At 40.4% G+C, this 21,387-nt stretch overlaps 1 protein-coding gene across 14 annotated transcripts in view; it reads left to right on the plus strand.

The window, feature by feature from the left end:
- Positions 1-21,387, plus strand: part of LIMCH1 (LIM and calponin homology domains 1) — a 377,436-nt gene that overhangs the window by 106,987 nt on the left and 249,062 nt on the right. The window contains exon 1 of one of the 14 annotated variants that reach the window (XM_019640800.1): positions 16,702-16,720. The exons of the other annotated variants lie outside the window; for them this stretch is intronic. The gene's annotated coding sequence lies outside the window, so the exon portion shown is untranslated. Of the gene's footprint in view, positions 1-16,701; positions 16,721-21,387 lie in introns of those variants that run through there. 14 annotated transcript variants of the gene reach the window in all.

Consider the following 21,387-nt stretch of genomic DNA (forward strand, 5'->3'; position numbering starts at 1 on the left):
CAAAACGACAGCAACTTGTCTGTTCCCCTTCCCCCAATTTTCCAGCACTGTTCCCATCCCCCAATTCCCCAATAAAAATCTTTAAAAAAACAGAAAATGAGATGGTTGTCACTTTAGCTTGATGGTGAAGGTACAGCTGTTCCTAGCAAGCTCCCATGCTCCTCTGGCAGCAAGCTGCCAGTTTTGATGCCTGTGACTCAGCTTTGCTGGATCCCCTCCACCCGCTCAACTCAGTCTTCGGAATGAGCAACCTGCTTTGGCCACAAGTTCCTCTGCCTATCAACCCTCTCTTGGTTCATTTGTGTGCTGTTATGAGTGGTCGAGAAGGTGTGTCCTCTTCGCTTTTCCTTTTGGAGATAAGCCTTTTATTTTAGTTTGTGTAGTTGACTGATGTTTGGAGCCAATGTGACATGCATGGTGGCAAGGAAATGCCTGCTCAGATGAACTTCCTGCTGTCCTAAGTTCCCCTAGGGCCTGTGTGGCAGGCGCTGCACATCAGCCATTTGGAAATTGCTGAGGGTTTTTTTGTTGTTGTTTGTTTTTTTCTCTTTTTCAAAACAACAACAACAACAAAAAACCCAAACAATTTCTGAGTGGCTCTCTTGTTCCAGATTTGTTTCCATTTGTTTAATGAACAAGATGTAATAATCTGGTTTGTTTATAGCTTTATGGAAATAGTAATAGTGAACATTTACAAAGTGGATACCATATGCTAGGCTCTCTACTAAACCAGTACTTCTTAAGCACTACAAATTCATTGAATCGTCACAAAAAAAAACAGTATGAGGTAGACACTATTGTGTTATCCAATTTGTAAATGATGAAACTGAGACAAAGAGTGTTTAAGTATAACTTGCCCACAGCTAGGAAGTGGATGGACAGGGTTTCAACCCCTGACAGAATCCACACTGGCCATGTCTCTCTCACTCGAGGCCTAACAATGTTAGATGCAGTGTGTTTGGACTTATCAATACTTCTTTGACAGCTTAAAATGACCAAAGAGATTTTGCCTCATTTGATGTATAGTTCTGTTGTGAGTTGCACAATTTTTATTGTCTTTTGCTTAAGGAAAGAAAAAGGTAAAAAATATAAATGGAAATTACAAATGGTTTTTTGAGAAGCCGAGGGTCTGTGGTCCCATTTCACTGCATATGTACCTAATCTCTGCCTCAAACCATGAGAGCAAGAGAGTACAATCTCAGTTTACTGACATATTCCCTTAGGATGTCTGTGACAAACTTAGCACAGAAATAACAGAAAGGGGAGGCAGACTTGATTGGGGTTGCTTTTCAGGCCGGTGCCTGATTTCTGTTAGGTTCTTGAAAGCTCGGCAATGTCTTCAGGGCTGGGAGGCCCTCAACATGATCTAGATCCCCCCCCACACACACACACCCCAAGGATTTAGAATTGTGAGAGCCATCAGCAAAACAGCCCAAGTGGCATTTCTCCCTCACATGCTGTCCCTTTGCTTTGCATGGAAATGATTACCTCAGTTTAAAAACATAAAGGAGAAAAGTCGTCAGTCCTAAGGAAGATCCTAATGAAATGAACATGTGCAGCCCATGGCCCTTCATCGGGGCCTAGAACATGATTGATTGTTCTGAAACACTGTCTAAATCAGTAGCATGTTTTTGGATAGCTCGCAGAAGACCAACCTATTTAGCATTTTGGCCAGCATTGCCAAGGGGGGCTGCTGCCTCAGGTCTACACAATTCTCTTTGTATGATAAATAATTATAAAGGGAACTGTCAACTTGAGCATCTGGCTGATGGAAAGAGTGACTTGAAAGCATGCTGAACTTTGGGTGTATGCAGCCCCAACATCTGGTGTGGGGACTTGATGGATTCGGGAAGGGGGCAGTATGTTTGGCATCTGTGTAAGTAGGTCCTAGGATGTTCTTTTCAAGTTGTTTGCGCTGGTCCCAGTTGACTTGTAGCCTTTAGGAAATAAAAAGACAACTGCAAAATGGATTAATTCAATTCTGTTTCTCATGAAACTTACCAAAAATTATTGGTACCTTCCAGTTTGAGATGAGAGTTTCCCTTGATAATGTCATTTCTCAAGGGTTTTACTTCCTTCTTGAGTAGATTATAATCCAGGAGAGGGTTCAAGCAGGGAAAAAAGAAAAGTTTTAACATCATAAAGGTAAAAATATAGTAGAGGAAAAGAACCCCACAGGAATCATGAGAGCATTTGGCTTAGAAAAGCAGAAGTAATTCAAACATAAACTGAAAAAATGCTTTGAATTACATAGAAAAACATAAGTAAGTCATCAGTTTGTGCTGGATGCATCTTGAAATTTTGAACTTTTGTACATAACATAAACTAAAAAGAGTACAAGTTTTATACTAGTGACCCAAAACCACAAAGTAATTTACTTTTATTAACATTAGAGTAAATACCAGTGTTTGTTGGCTTGTGACTTGGATATGAAACATAAAGGAGGAAAAATGTGTTTGGCTTTTTTTCCCCCAAAAAACTAATACAGCTGGCAAAAGGCAACATTTTACCTCACTTGTAATTGCCTGGAAATTTAAAATAACCTTTTACTTTTTCAGAGTTTATATTGAAATTCCATCTTTACATGAAGTCAGTGAACATAGGTTTAATAGCACACACTGATCTCTCATGTGTTGTTTGTATTATGCGAAAGACTGGAGCAATTTTGAACACCAACATGGCATAACTCAATTCTCTCAGGGTGAGGCTGCTTGGAGAGGATCCAGGATTTTGAACCAGTGGAATATTGAACCAAGTACCAAACCAACTGAATATTGTCTCCTGGGCTGCTACAATCATTTACCCCCTGGAAGGCCTTAAGGGGACTTACACATACAGAGACCCAGTTGAGGAAAATTCATACTTCTTTTTTATTTCCCCACTATGTTGTTTTCCAAAATCCCCAAAGGCCCCCTTGAGGAGCTTGGGCAGGTTGACCCAAGTGTCACCTATTTCAGATCTAGACACAGTTGACTTCCTAGAGGTCATTTTTTCTTTTTATATTAGCAGCCATAGCCTAGAGCCAAGACTATCTTACAGGTATCCCTGATTTTTGAAAATTCTCATTATACCACTTGGCTTTTAGTAAAGACCTACATTAGTACCTGTTTTCCCTAAAGGAAGGAAATCTGAAGAGGATGTTTGCTTTTACAAAAAAAGGCAAAAAACAGAAATAGCGCTCAGAGTTTGTTTTGCAGCAGCCATCAGAGAGGCAGTGAGGACCCAGCACAGCGAGAGTAGCGCCACCAAGCTCCTTCCCTGGGAACTACATTCCGCATCTCAGCATCAAGCCCCATCACTTTGAACTGTCTCTGAACGTTTGTGCTTTATCTTATTTTATGCGTCCGTTAGTAAAATGTGTCCTAAGGTAATTGCTTCTTTGCTTTACGCCATTTTGGCTTAGGAAAGGTTTCATAGGAATGTTCTACTTTCAGAGAGCTGGAAAGGGGAGTGAAACCTGTATCTGTTTTTAGGGCTCAGACAACAAGAGAAAACAAGAGAGGCTTCATTTTACCTTTGTCAGTAAATCTTTTATAAATATCTAGAATCCAGTTCCTGGGCATTTTGAATCAGTAGAAATCTACCATTATTGGTTAACTTTGTCATGGTTTCCGGTTAGGGGTCTACAACCAAAGCATCCCAGTGTTGTTCTGCATCTCCACTTCCCCCTCTCCCAATCCTTTCTCTTCACATGGGATCTTCCTGAAACCCTAGCCCGACCTGTTACCCTATCCGAGCTCTGCCCATGCTTCCTACTGTTCCTGGGCACAGCTGACATTTCTTTCTTTCTTTTTTTTTTTCATAGTTACTGAGTTTGTTTTTATTCAGCAGTCAACACCAATGTACAATGAACTCAGCCATTTCTATAAAGACCTCTTCCTCCCTCTGTGTAATTTCCTCCCATTTTATACCATTTTTCAAAACTGGGGTAATGAGCAACCCCTGTATCTAACACCATGGTGAAAGAGGAAAAGTGCTACAACTTAGAACATAAAGAGGCTGGGGACTTAGGTGAGGTACACGAGGATTATGATAACATTAAAAAAAAATCAATACCGAGTTCAAGAACACACAAAGACAAGTTATAAATCACTTTTCTTCCAAATAAATGTCTTTGACGAGATTAGGGAGGTGTCCACTTAAAGGCTGGAGCATTAAACTCAAATTCTACGGTCTGATCAAGGTTGGAGTTGGAATTGACTTCCTGGTGACCTCTAAGAAGTCCTGTGTTCAAGCAGCACGTGGCCAAGCTTGTGCCAAATTTCTGGGAAGGCTGTTTATGTCAATACAAATATACGGCATTGAGAAATTGTAACCCTAGGCGGAACATAGAGTCCACGGGTATTTTTACAATGTAAGGGAGACAAGATGCATTTAATTAGAGAGGGGCTGCAAACTCACTTCACACAGCCTCAAGACAGCTGACATTTCTTCAAGTGCCCTGCAAGACTGTGCCAGTCCTCGTTCCTTCCACATCTCAGCCCAGGTGTTGGGCTCTGCTTGCCTTTCTCCCTGAGCTCCTGCGAGGGTATTTGTCATCCCACCCCTCACTCGTGCCTTGTTGCCTCCCTCCCCTGGGCTGTACACATGTCATTTCCTCTTCCTGGAAGGCTCTTCCCCCTTTCTTTCCTTCCTCACCTCCTCATTCATCCAGTCTCAGCTCAGGAGCCATTCTCTTGAGTAGATCAAGTCTCCCTATCCTAAGTGTGCTGAGCGCCATGTTTTTCCTTTCTGAAACTTGCAGCAGTTGTAATTTTACATGTGTGTCCTCTAATGAGTGTCTTCTCTCCTCCACATGCCCCATCACCATATTCCTCGCATGCAGCACACTGTCTTTCTCACAGTAAGTACACACAGATATTTGTTGAGCCAATGAAGATTCCACAGGGTAAATCCTCTCCTGGATTACTGTGACCAGACGCGAACACATCTATTTGCAGAATTTAGAAATTCGCGATGGTGGTTCCTCTCTTCTCTGTGTTTCCTGGGATCCCTGCCTACTCTTTGGTGCATATGTCGTATATTCAGAACCTCAAGCTTCCAAACTTGTCTTCTGGACTTCTACATTCCCGGCAGCCCAGAACTGAACCCAGCAGGCTACTCCCAATTTAGAGGAGGGAATGCTCCAAGTGGCATTTCCCACAGCCTTTCTCCTGCTCGTTTCTATGTTTTCGTTCTTGGCGGACACCCTAAGCTTTCTTACCCCCGTGCTGCCATTTGTTCCTTTCTCTTTGGAACTCCAAAATCTGCGAGCCAGTCTCTTGGGGGCGGGGAGGGGTGCTTCCCACCTACCCCCACATTTGTTCCAATCAGGGGAATCGGCTTGAGGAGTTTCTGAACTAATGGTGCCCTTGGCAGCGATTCCCAAGTTGCTGCTGCCAGCACACCAGTGAGGTCCAAAATGCCCTTGGCCAAATCATCCTTCTCAAAGGCTTGCCTATCCTCAACCTTCAGATTCCAGGCCTTGAGTTAGAATTACCTCCCTACTGACATGTCTTTCGATTACCTCTCCTGCAGCCTGGGCCATAATTTCTGTTCGTCTGGTGTTCCATGGCCCTTTTCCTCATTCAGTTTTATCTCCCTTTTAAAGAAGGACACAAAATTACAACCCACTTCTTAGGTTGCTTTGTTCCTATCTACATGTCACATGTGGAACTGGATCAGCATGTTTCCCTCCCTTTTTATTTTCTTCTCCACAGTTTTTGTTTTTAACAATAAAACTAATGCTTTGTATTTACTCCTGTCTGCATTGGAGATTCTACTTCCAAAGTCCAAGTGATAGTCTTCTACCCACTTCAAACTGTCAAAGTCTTCTTTCGCTTTAGAGCAGAGGTCAGCAAATTATGGCCCACTGTCTCATTTTATAAATAAAGTTTTATCGGAATACAACTGCACCCAGTCACTTATGTTTGACTGTGGAAGTTTTCACACAGTAAGGGCAGGGTTCAGTAGTTGTGACAGAGATAGTATGGCTCACAAAGTCTTAAAAGATTTATTGTCCAGCTCTTTAGAGAAAACATTTGCTGATCAATGGTTGTCCACCCTGTCTGCACATCAGAATTACCTGGGAAGCTTAAAAAAAAAAAAAAGTCAATAGCCAGGCCCTGTCCCAGAACCATTAAATTAGTCTCTGGCTGGGGCAGTATTTCTAGTGCTTGTATGTGCAATCAGATTGAGAAACACCACTAATAGTTCCCCTTCCTTCTTTCTTGATTACTTGATGAACTCTGCTTCCAGGGCCTCCCAAATTTATGATCCTTATCAAGGCTTAGAAACAGTTCAGTTGCTTAGCACTTCGCTAGGCGATAGAACGAATTGGGTGAACCCCATGCTGCACATCATCTTGAAAGACACCAATGTGCACACTGAAAGTCACCACAAATTCCCAAGGAGATAATTTATTCAGAGGCAAACAGTTCAGTCTTCTTTTCCTTTTAGTCTTCTGCGTAGCTTTTTGGTTTGTCACTATATTCTTTCCCTTGTAATTTTGGACTCCTTTGGCTGCTTCTTATAGAGTTACTGTGTCATGTTGCAGGTTATTCAGTGTATTTTTTCAGACTATGCCTTCTTTTACCATTAAATTCATCATCATCGTTATGAAATTTTTTTTTAATTTTTATTTTTTTAGCTGAGCCATCCTGCCACCTGTTGGCAGCTCAGCGGCAGCTCAGCTCGGGCTGGGCATCGAACCACTGTTGCTCAGAGCTCAAACTCTTGAGTGAGCTCTTAACCAACTGAGCCACTCAATTGTGGCAAAATACACATAAAACAAAACTCACCACTTTGAGTATTTTAATTGAACGGTTCTGTGGCGTTAAGTACATTCATAATGCTGTGCAAACATCTCAGCCATCCATCTCCAGAACTCTTTTCATGTTGCAAAACCTAAACTATGTGCCCATTAAACGATAACTCCCCAGTCCCCTCTCCCCCAGCCCTGGGTAACCACCATTCTACTTTCTGTCTCTGTGAGAATTTGACTACTCTCAGTACCTCATATAAGTGGAATCATACAGTATTTGTCCTTTTGTGACTGGCTTAATTCACTCAGTGTGATGTCCTCAATGTTCATCCATGTTGTAACATGTGACAGGATTTCCTTTTTAAGGCTGAATAATATTCCCTTTTATGCATATACCATGTTTTGTTCATTCATGTATCTGTTGCTGGACACTTGGGTTGCTTCTACTTTTGGCTACTGTGAGTAATGCTGTTATGAACATGAGTACGCGTTTAAAAGTATCTCTTCAAGTTTGTTAAGTTCTCTTTAACTTTATATATCTGATCCTGTCTAAGGGGAATTTGAATCTGGCACATGGTCCTTATTATTCTCACATAGGAGATAATGTTCTTGGAAGATCAATGGTCAATAAGCATCTTACATCTTATAACTCTACCAAAAAAACCAGAATATCAACATCATGTTTATAGGTACCACTGACTCAGAGGCCAAGTAATATTCATCACAGGACAATCAGAAACATTGACACATGCTGGGCATCATTCCCACAATGTCACAAATCATGGTGCTCCAAAGATGGTGCTTGCCTGGTGATATCCAACATTTTGATAATCTCCATTTTTTCCATTTACTTTTCATGTGGTAAAAGTGGCAGCTTTTTAGGAGCCCGGTAATCCAATGTGGCAAACCCATAGACCAAAGTTTGCATGTCTGCCTTTATTTTTACAGGTCCACAATAATTTGGGCATAATAACAAAACCTAAAAAGCTTTGAGAAGTGGAAGTTCTGTTTTTAATTTTAGGTTTTTAAAATATTTTGGTTTTCCCCTTCCTTCCTTCCTTCCTTCCTTCCTTCCTTCCTTCCTTCCTTCCTTCCTTCCTTCTTTCCTTCCTTCCTTCCTTCCAAATTCATTCAGTAGCAAAACTCTGACCTTATCTCAAATGACTTTAGGCTATTCATTATTTTTATGTATTCCCTTTAATGTGACCATTCAAACATTTTACCACAAAATATTGTGTTTGATTATAGGGTACTTTCTTAGACCCCTTGGAGGTGTTATATAATAGAAAGTACATACATTTTATTATCATTCTAAAATCTAAGAAATTACAAATTCAAGAGTTTTGGATAGGGCTTGCAACCCTGCCTTATATCTGTTTTTCTCTCATTCAGATAAGATCAAAGTTGGCAACAACACTCCAATTAACTTTCGGAGTTCTGTTTACTTTTATACATTGCTTTTATCTGTTATTTGGCCCATATAGTGTGTAGGTAGCAGCTCATTTTTCTAACTCTGGGCTTTTGTCTGTTGGGAATGTACATAAAGCTCACTTGTAGAGAGACTCTTATTTTATTTTATTTTTAGCCAAGCCATCCTGCCACCTGTTGGAAGCTCAGCGGCAGCTCAGCTCGGGCCGGGAATCAAACCGGTGACCCTGTTGCTCAGAGCTCGCACTCTTGAGCGAGCTCTTAACCAGCTGAGCCACTTGGCTGGCCCGACACGAGAGACTCTTATTTTTAAGAAGCTACAAAGTTGTCACTTTACCCTAGGAAACCCAGGCAAGGTGTTTATCTTAATGGTTTTCAAGCCCTTCTTCCCAAAAGACTCAGCAGAGGATTTGTCATCATGGCGCCACTTAAATATAGTCAAATGGGCAGCTTTCACCATGATTTGTGAGGATGTCACAGGGTCATCCTATGAATCCGTTGGGCTGAAGATTAGGTTACCTCTTAGGAGGTGGGAAGTTAGTAAGCTGCACCTCTTGGTAGCTGGACATTGATAATTTTAAATCCCCCCCCACGCCCCCCCGCCACACACACACATACACACACTTGAAATGAAGCCAACCATATCTGACTGACTGACACTCATGCACATCTGTTGATCTTACTCCTTCGTCGAGGGAAATAGGATCCTTTCTATTACTCTAGAATGTATAAATATGGTCACAACTCAAAAATTATACCATGCTGGTCTATTTTATGCCTCCTTCTTTAGGTAAATGTAGATTTCCCAAGTCTTTGAAGTGTTTCTCTAGAATGTCACTCATCAGTGACTCCCATGTTCTTGTCAAAATGAGAGGTGAAGGTGACTCTAAATGTGGGCTGCGGGCCCTGCTTGTCGTCCAAAGGCATTTTTCATAATGCCCAAGTCATGGACACTATGCCTTGTCTACACGTATTCCAGAAGAACTTCCCTTTTAGTTGAAACATCCTTTTTGGGAGAAATATCATTTCCAGTTTTGAAAAACTTGAAAAACATTTTCTGGCTTTGAGTTCCTTTTTGCTTTCAGATTCTGAATTTCTCTAAGAAATCAGGCTCATCTTTAAGCACAAGTCCCAGGATTTTGTGCTCATGGATGACAATTACAGAGTTGTAGAGGTTCTTGAGGGAGAGCTGAAGAAGGGGATGAGGGAGGAGTGGACCTTCAAATGGCAGCCCACGCTTAGTCACCACCCGTACGTCAGACAGTTAAGTTTGGGAACTTTCCACCATGTAAGCATCAGTTCATTTCCCCCCACCTCCTTTCATGTTTTATTTTTGCCTAAACCTCCAACACTAGCCCTCAATGGATGGCTTCTAAAAAGCAATCTGAAAAGAACTGCTAACCTTTCCACCATCAAAATTATCATCTACCCTGCATCTGTAATCATTTACTATGCTTCCCATCCATTACAATGAATGACCTCTCCCTGCACATCTAAGGTTGAACCTTACCCTTGTGATCTACATCCCCTCATATATTCAAAGACTTACTCTTCACTCTCTCAGTTGTCATCCCTCTCTTTTCTACATCATTGACTTCTCTTTTTCTACTGGATCATGTGCCCTTTCTAAGCTACACAGCCATCTCTGCCTGCTTCTCCATATCTATTCATTCAAAGAGTTACTATGCTTTTTTCCCTTTATCCATTCCAGTGTACTTATATCCTCACCATTCTATAGAAATTACTCGTGTTAAGGTTACCTGTTTCCTTCATTGTCCAAATCCAACAGATGAGTCACCATTCTCATCTTACGTAACCTCTCAACATCATTGGACCATTAACCACCCCTTCCCTCTTCAAACATTCCACCCCCCCCCCCCCCCGCTTCTATAACATCCTCATCTTATCATCTTATAATTGGCCTCCTGATTCATTAGCCATTCCTTTTTGTTTTCTTTTGTTGAATTTTCCTCTTTTTATTGACTTTTAATTGTTGGCTAGCCCAGGGCTCAGTCCCCTGGACCCTTTCTCTTACACACCCCGGGAGTGATTTTTATCTCATGGTCCACATCCTAATACACTATATCTCTAGCTCTGTCATCTCCTTTGAGCTCTAGTATATTGAACAGTTTTCCCAGTGTCTGCACTTGGATATCACATAGTCATCTCAACCTTAATAGGAACAAAATACAGCTCTTCTTCCTTCTAAAGCTGCTACTCTCCAAGTCTTACCTATTTTAATAGCTTGTACTATCATGTACCTTGTTGCTCAAGGTCAAAATGTAAAGACGTTCTCGACTTTTTTCCTTTGCTGGTATTTCAAATTTGGTGAATTCATCTGTAAACATTTTAGCTTTTACCTTCAAAATAAGCCTGGGATCTGACCACTTCTAATTATGCCCTCAGTTATCACCCTAGTCCAAGTTCCCATGTTTCTCTCCTAGCCTATGCAGTTGTGTCCTCAATGGTCTTCCTGTCCCCAGTCTTGTCCACCTGCTCCCTCATGTCAATTCTTCATATAATGGCAAGAATATTTTAAAATGTTAATCAAATCACATCACTTTCCCACTCAACATTCTTTTCAGTGGCTTTGAATAGCAGTGAGAATAAGTTCTAAGGTCCCATTATTGCCTATTAAGCTAATAGGTGACTCTTTGCTCTCATCTTGTGGTCCTGCCACCCTTATTGGCTCTATTTCAGCAATACTTGCCTTTTTCTTTACCACATGCTCCATGCTCACACCCATCTTGGGCCTTGAACTTGCATTTTTCTGCCTGGAATGCATTTCCATCAGAAATGAGCATTGTTTACTACCTTCTTCATTCAGATCTGATTATGTATCACCTTCTTGAACAAGCCTTTTCAATCTAAAATATCTCAGGTAGCAATCCATTCTTTAACACTTTGTATCCCCTTGTTTTGCTATATTTTTCTTCATAGCTCTCATCACTATAATGTATTATATATGACATTGTTCATTATCAGCTTTGTCTACTAAATGATACCACAGATTCAGGGACCCCATCCCCAGCGTCCAGAACATTACCAGGCACAGAATATGTGCTCTGTAAATAATTGTTGAATGAGTGAATCTACTCAGGGACACAGAGATAAAACATATAAATATTAAAGACAATTCAAGGTAAATTATATTACCAATTTTCTTTTGTCTTTCTTTTTAAGATTTTATTGGGGAACTGGGGGAGGGGAACAGCATTGGGGAATCGGGGAAGGGGAATAGACAAGTTGCTGTCCTTTTGTTCTTGAGTCTAGTTGTAGAGGACATTGCTTCACTGGCCCATGTTGGTATTATCATTGCTCTTTTCCCAGGTGAGACAGTCACTTGCCGGCCATTGGACGGCCCCTCATGGTGGCTCACAGCAGCTCACGCCTGGCTGCCAGCCACTCATGCCGGCTGCCAGCCACTCACACTGGCTGCCAGCCACTTACGGTAGCTCACGGCAGCCCACTGAAGCAGGGGGTGCAGCCTACGCCATCCCCGGTGACTAACGGCAGCCCAGCTCCAAGTCGAGTTGTTGTTCACCATCTTAGCTGTAGAGGGCACAGCATCACTGGCCTTCATGTGGGATCCAAACTAGGGCCCTGCTGCTCAGAGGTGGTGTCCCAAGCCAACTCTTAACCAATGCGCCACTCAGCTGGCCCATATTAACAATTTTCATGTGCTCTCATATACAAATCTCATTTTATCCTAACCTATGTTTAGTGCTATCATTTCCCCTATTTTACAGGTGAGGAAAGAGCTATAGTGGAGATGTATCTTTCTTAAATCACATAGCTAGTTAGTGGTGGAGATAGAATTTAAGTCCAGAACTTCTGATTATAAATCCCGTCTGTTTCTTGTACCAAAGACAGTGCGTGCTTTGGGAGTTGAAGAGAAATTTGGCTTACTAAGGGATATAGGGGCTAGTGGGTGCTTTGGGGGAAATTTTAAAGTATTTGTATCTTGGGATTTGAACATGGCATTGGACATAAATAAATAAAGTGTGAAGGTACTCCAGATATGGTAAGTAGCATGAGGAAATGCAAAGAAGCATGGATATACATGGGAATTCACACAAGGGATAGACTCATATAGCAGATTCCTTGATCAGCAGTCTAAGGAGTTAGGGCTTAAGCTCGAGGCATATTTTAAAATGTTTCCTACCTCTTTGAGCTTGCAATAGAGTATACAGATATTGAACTCTAATGTTGTATGCCTGAAATTTGTATAATGTTATTAACCAGGGTTACCGCAATAAGTTTAATTTTTAAAATATTTGAATCAAGACTGCCATATGCAAAGAGGTATTTTGAAGGTCCCCAGTTTGATCCCCGCAATGCACAGAGGTATGAGCGGGTAGATCACAGGAAGAGGGAGCAGGAACATGGGCCTGGGTTGAAAGAACTTGCTCAGAAAGAAAGAGAGGCAGTTCTTGCTGAGAGATAGGAAAGAAACATGTTAAGGTTAGGGACGATTCTGGCAGCTCCCAGCATTTTAGAGTGATCTTTTTTTGTGTCTAAAGATGCCAAACTTTTCAGAGTAAGGCATTGTTTTGAGAATATGGAGAAAAGACTAATCAAGTCCAGGAGGTGGGGTTTTGAGTTGTTAGTAGAAATCTTGGAAGAGCCATGTAAAAAATAACAGAAATTATAGAGTAGCAACAGTTCTGTCTTAACTCAGATTGAGAAACACATTTTGAGCTTCCATCATATGTGAGATCTAAGTTCGTAATAAGAAAATATTTTGGTATTTTTGTTTGTTTGATTTAGAATGTGCTAATCACATTGTGGTGAAGTTAACCTGCTGTGCTTTGTGACTTCAGACTAGGTGAAGCTTTATTTTAGAAGCTGACTCACTTCGAACTGGGTTTTAATACATGTTCTAGGATGGTGGAAAGATCTGGGTGGAACAATGCTTAATATTTCAAAGTGAGCACTTGAAAAGCTATTTTTGCTTCTTCGTAATAGGATCCTTGAGGTTCCAGAATTATTTTTGAACTGGTTCACTGGTTCTTGGAGACCCTGCTCTCTCAGGTCTGTGGAACTGGCAAGTATTTTGATGCAGTGGCTTTTGCTCCTGGCATTTGATGAAATTGTTTTGGGAATTACTTAGTCATATATTTGAGAAATATCTAGTGTTTATCCTCTTAGAGATTGGATTTCATGGCCAAACGGCTTGATTTGACCCTCTCGATGGCTCAGAGCTATTTAATTGTTAAAATTCTTGACTGCTGTGTTCCTCAGTTTGCAAATTTAAATCAGACATGAATGTTTTGTAGCCATATTTTGGAGCAGCCTGTGATCTATTTTTGTGACTGATTGATTCCAGTCCGGGGCTTGTGTTGCCCGGGCTTCCTTTAGCTTTGTACACATCCCTCATTCCTTTGAACAATCAGAGCTCACCCCTTTTCAGAAGACCTCTTTAATATCCCACTCTTGCTTGCCTTATTTCACTTCTCTGAACATCTATACACAAGTACACTTGTAATTTTTCTTTCCTTAATTTCAGTACTAGATGCCTTTTTGGTTTGTTTTTTAAATTCCTTTGTGGTTTAAAATATTCTGTGCAGAGAATTCAAGTCTGTGGGCACAATGTGCCCTATAGGTTCATTTATTTATTTTTTTCAAGAGAAGCAATAAAAAACCTTTCTTGTTGTTGTTTAAATATTAGCTCTTTTGATTTTTAAATTTTGGCAGCCTATTACGTTTTTGTAAAGTACCAGGTGGTCCAATACCGTAAGGCCGAACAACATAAATGAGGGCCTATTTAGTCCCTCCAGGTTCTGAGTGAGCCAACTCTGCACATTCTACTGAACACAGGTCCCACCCACCAGAGAGTTTTCTTGAAAAGAGGCCTTGATTAGACACGTTGGGAAACACTGTTTAATACCCCACTGGAGGACCTCAGTGCACATTAGTGTATTATTGGCTCTGAGAAGCTTAAAGTTGAAAAAAAAAAACCCCATAAAACCAAGACCCTAATTTTTAAGAAAACACAGCTTTCCTCAAATTTGCTTGACCATAGAAGCTTTTTTCCATCACATCTCTTAACATCCTGTGGAACTAGGATTCTGTGAGACTTGGGGAAATGCTTCTATATTTCCTCTCCTGGGTTGCCCAGAGAGTAAATGTAGAGGCTAATCCCCATGAGATAATAATTTAGTCTCCCTAAAGCAATGAGGTGAAGAACAAATATTGTCTTTGCATTTTTACTCCTCTCAATGTCATAAAAGGACTACTCAAAGCATTTTGGTGTGAGTGGGTCTTTGAAAGACCTGCCAAGACAGGAGTGGGACGAGGAAGGGTTATTTACTGCATGTTCTTTGAACTGTTGGGTCTGCTCCTTTGTCTTTCCTCAGATTGTCACTGTGTGCAATGGCATAGCCCAGTCCCATCACTACCAACATATTGTGTCATGGATGAGACAGAATAGACTGAGGCAGCAGGTGTTCTAGCAATTAAAAAAAAGGAAGAGCAGGCCTGTTGATTGTTGCGAACAGCATTAGTCCTCCCTCTCTTCCTTTTGCAAACAGCAGCTTTCTGTGTCCATCAGCAGTAAAGGAGCAACTGGTCTGCTTTGCTAGTTCTAGGCACTTATTACCTCCTGAGCAGTATGCTCAAACACTCATTTGGATAGTTTGTGTCCTTATGTTGGAAGTGGACCAAGTTTTTCGCTTGTCCTCTAAAAGGTTATTATAGCCTGGTTAATTGCATGCAAACTTATTTCGTTAAAAATTATATCACTGTACATTAGAATGGATTGGAGACAATCATTAGCTTTGATATATACAAAGGGTGCCAAAAAAATGTATACACATTTTAAGAAAGGAAAAAAAAACCCATTACAATTGTAATACTCAATATACACCAATAGCAAAAGATGAATACAAGTCACATTTAACTTCTGCAATTACAAGAGGTACTCAGAGTGGTTACCATCAGCATCCAGATGTTTCTGATTACGGCGAACTACTGCTTGATTCTGATTACGGCGAACTACTGCTTGAGCAACATTGACCGAAGTGTCCACTTGTATACATTTTTTTGGCACCCCTAGTGTGTGTGTGTGTGTGTGTGTGTGTGTGTGTGTGTGTGTAATTCTTGACTCTTCTATAAGAAGAGGAGAAATATGTTTTCAAATTCAGGACCAGAGAGGGCACAGGCTTTCAAGAACCTGAGCAGATTCCACATCTAGGAAATATTTACTTCAGGAGGACAAAAGTAAAATTTTCATATTTGATTTGAAATGCTTGAGGAAGGCCTATTCTTTGGATCATTGTTACTTCTCCAATTTTCAGGAATTTAGTAGAGACCATTTGCTTTGCTTCCTATTGTCTACCTGGAGCCAGGAAATTAGAAACTGCTGTCTGAAAGGATAATAGGTTTATATCATCATAGTAGTTGTATCTTTCTGTAAGATCTTGACTGTTTATGAACAAGAGTATATGAAAGTTTAGAAACATTTAAATGCTTATATAGTTATTATGCTTTGTTTTTAATTATTATTTGATAAATTCTCAATGTCATATATATTTTGAAATTGTAATACATTTGAAACACTACATTTAAGCTGTTAGTCCCATAATATACAGCAAGCACTCACTTAACATTGTCGATAGGTTCCCTGATTTTAAGCAAAATAACATTTATTAAAATCAGTTTTACCATAGGTTAATTGATGAAAACAAGAGTTAAGTTCCTGTGGCATGTCATCAAGGTTATAATGAGACAACATTGAATGAAACAATATTATTCAAGGACCTGCTGTATATGTAATACAGGTTGTGAGTTCCCATTGGTAGTTTGGAACCAGCTCATATGGCTCAGAAGAGAAGACTGTGCTCATGTCCTCCCCATTCTGTGCTCAGTGACATCAGGCTGAGCTTGACTTTGGCTGTGGTGGGAGTTTTCACACCATGGAGATTGGCAAATGCTACACATCAGGGCTCCCCTCCCCCCATTAATGAGAACCAATTGTTTAGCATTTAGCCAAACACTTTTGGTTCTAGGCAATTTCTCAAGATTACTTGATTTTAAGGAGTTTTTAAAATATAACCAAGGATCTCTTAGAACATAACATGTGTTCTGACAATGACACAGTTACCTTTTAAATCTTTTTTTTTTCTCCTTTCTTCTTCTCCCCTATCTTTTGGTTAATAAAGTTTTTCTAGATGCTCTGTGGGCAGAAGGTCCCATTGTTGGTTTGATTTTGGTTTTGGTTTACCATGGCTCTCACCTATTAGGTTTATAAAGACTAGCCTTCCTGTTTTTTCTTTAATTTCTCTGTAGTTTAGTAATATACTTTTTTCTTATAGTTCTTTGTAACCCCTTGAAGACAGGACTCCTTCCTTGTTGATGTGCACATTGTTTGTGCAGGAAGAGGGAAGGAGAGATAAGTAGGAGCCTGAACAATGTTCACTCCAGTCCAAGCCAAGATGGCGGCTGTTGAGTCCCAGTGAGGAATGGCATTTCGGTGCGCTGGGATTACCACCTGCTGTCTTCATCACAAGCCAGCCAAAACAACACATTTCCTGCCATAACACATTCTTTGTAAGTTTAAAGAGGAAGGTAAGTAGGGAAATGTTTTGTTGTAGAAAGTAGGGAAATATTTTGTTGTAGAAATGCCTAATGGCCTTAATGAGGCCTCTTGTCTTCCTTCCTTCTCGTCCCCTCCACTCCCTATTAATGGATATTTATTTTTCATTCCATAAGGGGTCAAGTTGTAGGTAGGATTATTTTCATTTGGATTCTTTGGATATTTGTGATGATTTTTTAAATATGGAGATAAAAATCCAGTGATATCACAGAGATTGTTATTATTTCACCCCCATGGTTTGAGTGAATTGATAATAAATGTCCCAAAATTTTTACATATATCTGAATTTAGGGATTTATTTTCTATTCCATAGTTTAAGGAAAAGGCACATTGAAGAGACAAGAAGGTGGCACAAGCAGATCTTTATTTACAACTCAGTTGATAATAGGGGAAAATCAGCCGGGACACAGACATATTTGGGCAGCATAGCATACTGGTTCGGAATATCTGTCAGGAGCCAGACTGCCCAGCTTAGAGTCCTGGCTCTGCCATCTGCTAGCTGTATGAAACTGCAAATTACTTAATGGTCTGTACTTCCTTATCTGGATAGCAGGATAATAATGGTACTTATATCAGGGCCTCTGATAGCCTACTGAGCACCTTTGTGTTAACTTGCAAAGACATCTCAGGGTGGATTGTGTGGACATGAGTACGAGACAGTGGCTTTGTGTGAATTAGGAAAACAGGACTCTTCCTTTAGAAGAGTTTGCATGGTTTCATGGAGGGCTCAGGATAGCTTTCAGCTGGGTGCCCTTGTCCAGGGCACAGTCTGTATAACCAGCTGTGGTAGCTTGACTACCACATTAAGGAGCTGAGGAGTCAATGAGTCCATTAAGTTTCGATAAAAGATGCTGTCCTATTGTCATCAAAATTTCAAGGTGAGAGACTAGGGTGGAAAAGGGTTCAGAGAGTCTGTAGATTTTTGTGGAGCTATCATAGACTTAAAGAAGTGAAATGATTTGCTGGAAGCCCTTGGTTATTAGCAGAACTGTGACTAGAACCCAATTGTCTTGACTTTTGGCCTCTTACCCATTCTGACAAGGTGTTGCTAGACAACTATATGATTCAAACAAAAGAACTATTGATACAAGATGGGGTGAGGGACACTATGGCCATTCCCAATCCCACGTGCCTACCTAGAGCCATTTAAATGGCAAGCTCTCCGAAGACAGATATGTCTTGTATGGTCCAAAGCCAAGTAGTACATTGGGTCCTTTGTACAATATTCAAATGTTTGTTTTAAAATGTACTATGCAGTGGGCATGTATGGATCCTAGTGACAATTTTAATAGTGGACTTTAGGAATATTATTACATGGAAACGTACTTCTATTGCATTTTAATGAAAAACCTTTAAAAGTGGTGGTTTCTCATCACAAAGTCTCTTCTGAGTGAAACCAAATGGAAATCGCTTTACTAATGAGAGAAAAAAGGGAGGTTGAGCCACTATGGAGATTAACCTGTATATTCCCAGTCTGCCCTTTAAAATCTTTTTAATTGTAAAATATAACACAATTAAATAAAACTGAATAAAACAAATACATAGCTTAGTTTATTATTTAAGGTGAACAGTCTTGGAATCACTGTATCAAGATGTAGATTCAAATCAGGAAGTAGAATTTTGCCACCCTGGAAGCCCACTCTAGGCCCAATGATAATTCCTGTCCTCCTTCTGAAAGCTACTCTCCTCACTTTATGTTGGTCACGTCTTTGCTTTCCTTCACAGTTGTGTTGTCAAAGTCATACTAACTTTTTAAAGGATAGGCTGTTTAAAAAGTGATCATCCTATCTGAATAATGAGCACTTCATCATGTTTTCTTTTCATTTGGTAATCTAATAACTTGTTTTGGTGAATTCTAGTAGTTTTCTAACTTGACTTTTATGCTTTTTAAAATGCGAAGTACTGGTGAAGTACAACAGTTTTGTCATTACTTTGAATTCTCAGCTAAAAATTATTCTGTTATTAGAATATCAAATGGTGAAATCGATCAGTTGTTCAGAGTTCCACAACTGTCACTGGACTGTGTGTACTTGGCAGAGCCTCTATTTTCAGTTCTTTGCCCAAAATCAGGAAGCCAGGGTGCTTGACCCCTTCTTCCTTCCTGTCCTCAGTGCTAATGTTATTACATGATGATTTGATTGATGGCTGGCAAGTGCCATTTGTGTGTAGTAAGCAGGTGAGAGAGTGGGTGGAATATAAATGAAACGACCAATAGTGAACTGGTAAATGACTGTCATCAGTGAAAACAAATATGAAAAAATGCTCCTAGAAATAAATGAAGAGGAATTGGACATGTTGACCTGAGTACTTTCCCTAGACTGCTGAATGACTTTCGGCCCTAGCCTGAGACATTTTATTATGACTATTTTGAAACATTTGAAATGAGAGAGAGAGAGAGAGAGAGAGAGAGAGAGAGAGAGAGAGAGNGAGAGAGAGAGAGAGAGAGAGAGAGAGAGAGAGAGAGAGAGAGAGAGAGAGAGGGAAAAGAATTGGTTCAAAGAAACCCGTATACCTACCACCGAGTTTCAATAATTATTAATATTTTCTCTATTTCTTACACACACATATACACACATTCACACATATCCTTAGCATTTTTTTAATGATTTCAAAATAAATTATAGACATCAGATCCCTTTCCCTCTAAATTCTGTAGTGTGCATCTCCACAGTATAAGAACACTCTCCTGCATAACCACCATGTCATTGTCACTCTTAATAAAGTGAAGCCCAAATATTATCAAATGACCAGTGTATATTCAGATTTCCCCAGTTGTGCCCAAAATGTCATCTATAAAATTTCTTTTAAACTAATATTTCATTAAGGAGTATACAATGCAATTGGTTGTTATGTCTTTTAAGTCTCCAATTTAGAACAGTAACCCACCCCTTTTCTTCACGATGTTGGCATTTCGAAGGCCAATTTTCTTACAAAATCTGTCATATTCTAGATATGCACAGTTGTTTCCCATGGTCTCCTTTAACCTTGACAATGTGTATAGCAGGTTCTCACATCAGCTTCCCTGTGTGATTTCGTACTCAGAACTCACGTAGGTCCATCAGTGCAGATGCAAATCTGCCTTAATTACTCCTTTTCTCCTCAGCAGTATTTCTGAACAAAAATTGCAACTACCTGAGTGAGACACTCCAGTTGTGGATTTTTTCTTCTCCTTAGATATGAAGCTTGGGGAAGAAAAAGTGATAGATCTTCCAATCAGTACTAAATGTCCTATTAGATGTTTCCACTCATGATTTCTAACCTTTAACAACCTTGTAAAACAGGCCTCTACAACCACCTTTTAAGACAAGGGATCAGGCTCAGAGAAATGAAGCCATTTGTTCAATGTTAAACAGCTCCGAAGGCTCAGATCTGAAATTTGGATCCAGATTTGCCTGATTCAAAGGTTTTATGTCTCACTGTGCTGAGGACTAGATGACAGTTGCATACCCTGATTTGCCAAAATTAGCCCAGAACTGAAGTGTTTATGGAGCCACATGATACCCAGGTAAAAATAACACCATGGCTGAAGCATGTCTCTGCTCCTTGGAATGGAGAAAACACACATAGCCCACAACCACTCCACTAGAGCGTTTTCTTTCTGGCCTCTTCTTTCTCTTTGCTTTCAAATCGGTTGCTAACACTTTATGTTGTGTTAAAGCTCACTTTTGAGTGTAGTCTCTTTCTTTGCAGCTTCTGTTCTGTCTCTTTGTAAGGCAAGAACAGCTTGAGGATGTGCAAACACAGTTACTGCTAAACCCACTCACATGTTCCTGGATTGACCCATTTTCTGTCCTAGAGCGTACAATGGCTGGATCAGAGAATTTAATGCTCCGAGGGTGCTTTGGAGCATTGCCTGTATTCTTAATTAGATTTTTTTTTTTTTTTTGGAGTCTGTTAATCTGTGACTATAAACAGCACTTTCTGGTTTTCTGATGACACGATGAAAACATAAATGGATTCTGCAGATGGCATTTTATTATCCTCACCATTAAGCAGTCAGAGCTAGTGCTGGAGAGGATCATGGTTTGATAATGTTTATTAAATAACCTCAGGCCTGGGCTTCTATGTGGTTTCTCTGCCAACCTAGATGGAATAGATATAAGGAGCTACTGGTATTAAAGAGAGCGGAGCCAAGTAAATGCCACAAGAAGAAGTGCCTTCAGAAGGCAGTGTTGGGGGCAGTGAAGCCCTGGTGTGGCTGAAGGGAGCCCCGATTCTGATCAGCCTTGCCGATACCCAGCTGTGTGGCCTTGAGCAAGTCACTTAATTTGCAGGACAATTATGTTTCTCATCTGTGAAATGAAGGGGTTGTGTATATAACTTACACTTATTCTGGTGTAGGGAGAGGGGACGTGGGATGCAGCTACAGAAAGATTCCTAGATGCTTGTGGAGGGGCCAGAGTGAAAGCAGGGCGACCACAAAGGTGGCTGCTGCAGTTGTCTTGCTGAGCAGCGATGGGGTCTTGGACTAACTTGTGTGTTCATGTAGAGAAAAAGGGAAAAGGACAGATCTCAAACATATTTTGGAAGGAGGAACATGGCTCTTCTTTTTTTTTTTAAAGATTTTCTTTTTTTATTGGGGAATTGGGGGGATGGGAACAGTGCTGGGGAATTGGGGGAA

This window comes from Hipposideros armiger, unplaced genomic scaffold, assembly GCF_001890085.2.
Source record: "Hipposideros armiger isolate ML-2016 unplaced genomic scaffold, ASM189008v1 scaffold_53, whole genome shotgun sequence".
Taxonomy (NCBI): domain Eukaryota; kingdom Metazoa; phylum Chordata; class Mammalia; order Chiroptera; family Hipposideridae; genus Hipposideros; species Hipposideros armiger.